Source organism: Otolemur garnettii, unplaced genomic scaffold (genome assembly GCF_000181295.1).
Source record: "Otolemur garnettii isolate 467f Iridium unplaced genomic scaffold, OtoGar3 scaffold00077, whole genome shotgun sequence".
In the NCBI taxonomy this organism is placed as follows: Eukaryota; Metazoa; Chordata; class Mammalia; order Primates; family Galagidae; genus Otolemur; species Otolemur garnettii.
Window position 1 is genome coordinate 4,964,018 of NW_003852472.1, and position 2,335 is coordinate 4,966,352.

At 44.0% G+C, this 2,335-nt stretch overlaps 1 pseudogene; it reads right to left on the reverse strand.

Annotated features, from left to right (window-relative positions):
- LOC100940734 overlaps window positions 1–1,679 on the reverse strand; it is a 9,669-nt pseudogene extending 7,990 nt beyond the window's left edge.
- Window positions 1,680–2,335: the final 656 nt, after the last annotated feature.

Below are 2,335 nucleotides of genomic sequence, written 5' to 3' on the forward strand. Positions count from 1 at the left end.
TACTTTCATCATGTCAGCAGCATCCCAACGGCCGTACTGGTCCTCCTTGCTTTTGAAAGAGCTGATTCTTTTCATATATTGTTGGATCTGTTTCCCTAGCTCATCAAATAATCTTGGTCCTCAGATTCCTGAAACTGTAACTTAATAGGCTAATCAAGACTTTTTAATTCAGCCAATTTATCAACATAAACTTGCCTTGGCTGCCCTTCTCCGTCCTCATACAACCAATTTTCAGTGTCTTTTAATTTCAAAGTAAAACTGTTATGATCATCGTTACTCACATTCACCACGAAGCCTGTCTCTCATTTAATACACATATTCTTCCACACTGCAACACTGCCCTCCTCCTCCACTTTATCCTGCATGATCATCTTACCCTCATTTCCAATGTGCAAGTTGAGCATCTCTGTCTATCTGCCATAATAGCCGATTCTCAGGGGGCAGGGCCACAGTACTGGTCTTCACTCTTGCCTTCCTGGCTTGGGGTGGTTGGTCCATCTTTTTGTCTCTCGATCCAGCTTGGGAGGTCTCCATTTCTTCAGACTCTGCCTTGCTTTCTGCTGTCTGCTGGCATCTGCTGTTGTTGCTCTTCCACAGGAGCTGCCTCCTGGTCCATTTGCCTCTCCTCTTCCTCCTTCACCTTCCGATCTGTCTCCATCAGTTCCTCATTTTCCTCAGACTTGTGTACTTCCACTAGGGACACACTGGAGCCCTCAGACTGAGGAGTGACTTTCTGAACTGAAGACTGGGCTGTGGCAGGATCCAGATAGGGCAACTCTTGAGGAAAGCTGTCATAGGCCTCAAGAGTGAAAGGTTCCTTTCTATGACATGGGAGGACGTTAGAGAAAGAAGCACCATGATTTTTTGAGAAGACTTCACAGTCACTGGACCCTTCTTCAGCTGGAGGATTCCATCTCAGAGAGATTGGATGTGGTACCACATCAGTGATAGAAATTTCTCTGACTCTGAAAGTAAGCAACAAGATTGCACACTGCAATGCACAACCTCGAGTGACAGCTTCATCAGCATTTAATGTTGTACTAAGTTCTTTAGAAATTTGATCTTCACTTTTACTGCAGGAATTCATGTAGCACTGCCAACTATCTCCACTGCATAAGAGTCTTCTTTCCTTAACTTGACTTATTCCCAAACCCTACGAAGTGGTGGCTCTACCCTAACTAAGAGATCATCACACATCTCCAGAAATGTGCCTCTATTCACAGTTCCAGATATATCAATGTCATTCATAAAATGTTCAGTGCTCAAAGGGAGATCTGAAGTGTTTGCACTTATCAATTTCTGGAGTTTCTCACACTCCCGAGAGAGTTGTAACAATGTGTGAATTTTGGACTTTATGTCTAGCTTGTATTTCTTCCCAAGTTCTTCACAGAAGTGATTTGCTAAAACTTCATCACATTTTCTGCCTCCCAGCATTGTGTCAAATGTAGTGGCCAGAACCTCCAGTTTTCCTCTATTAAATGCACATACAGAAACTTGATAAGCAGAATGGCCCATGTCTACAAAGCCTACATTTCTTGGTTTCTCTATACGGCAGGAAGATCTTGCTTATAGATTCTATATGAATAAGCAACTGCAATGGTTTCACTCATTAATCACAGGCAGTTGAGACCTGCAACCTGTGTCACGTCCATCATTGATCATCTTTCTGCATCAGTACAGAAACAGGAACCCATCACTGTAGTTTGAGCTTCTAGCCATGGCCACCACCCAGGGAAAGGAGAGCTAAAAGGTTTCCATACTGGTGGACCTGGTTCGACTGCACCAATATGACAATTTTTCCAGTATAGATTTTTTTTTCTTCCTCACAGAAACCAACAAGTTCACACTGTATTCTAACAAGTCCTGGGTGTTGGGGATGTGACACAGTGAGACATTTACCCAGATGCAATGGTCAAAGATTCCTTGTCCCCCTACCTCCCACCCTCTGAGTTTCCAGTAAGAAAAGTACAGGGGGATCTGGTTACTCACCGTTAGCAAAACACAGCTGTGAGTATCACCCCACATGAGTCCAGTCATGACTGCAAAAAAGAGCAGGGATTTTGCCAGGAAAAATGTTTGCGCCTCACCCACACAAAGGAGGTAGGGACCACATCAGCAAACAGTGTGAGCAGGTGCTTTCTCCAGAAGCCACGGTGTCATGATCTTTCTTAGGACCCAAGTATACTTAATATATGTAGAAAATATGTAGAAATTAATCTGGCACTGTGCAGAACAACCCTAGTGCTGGTGGACTTCTGCCCTGTTAAATACCCATCTGCTTAGGTCTGGGTTAGGGGCTCCCTAAGGGCAGGTGCTCTGTTCTGTGTTTCTCTTT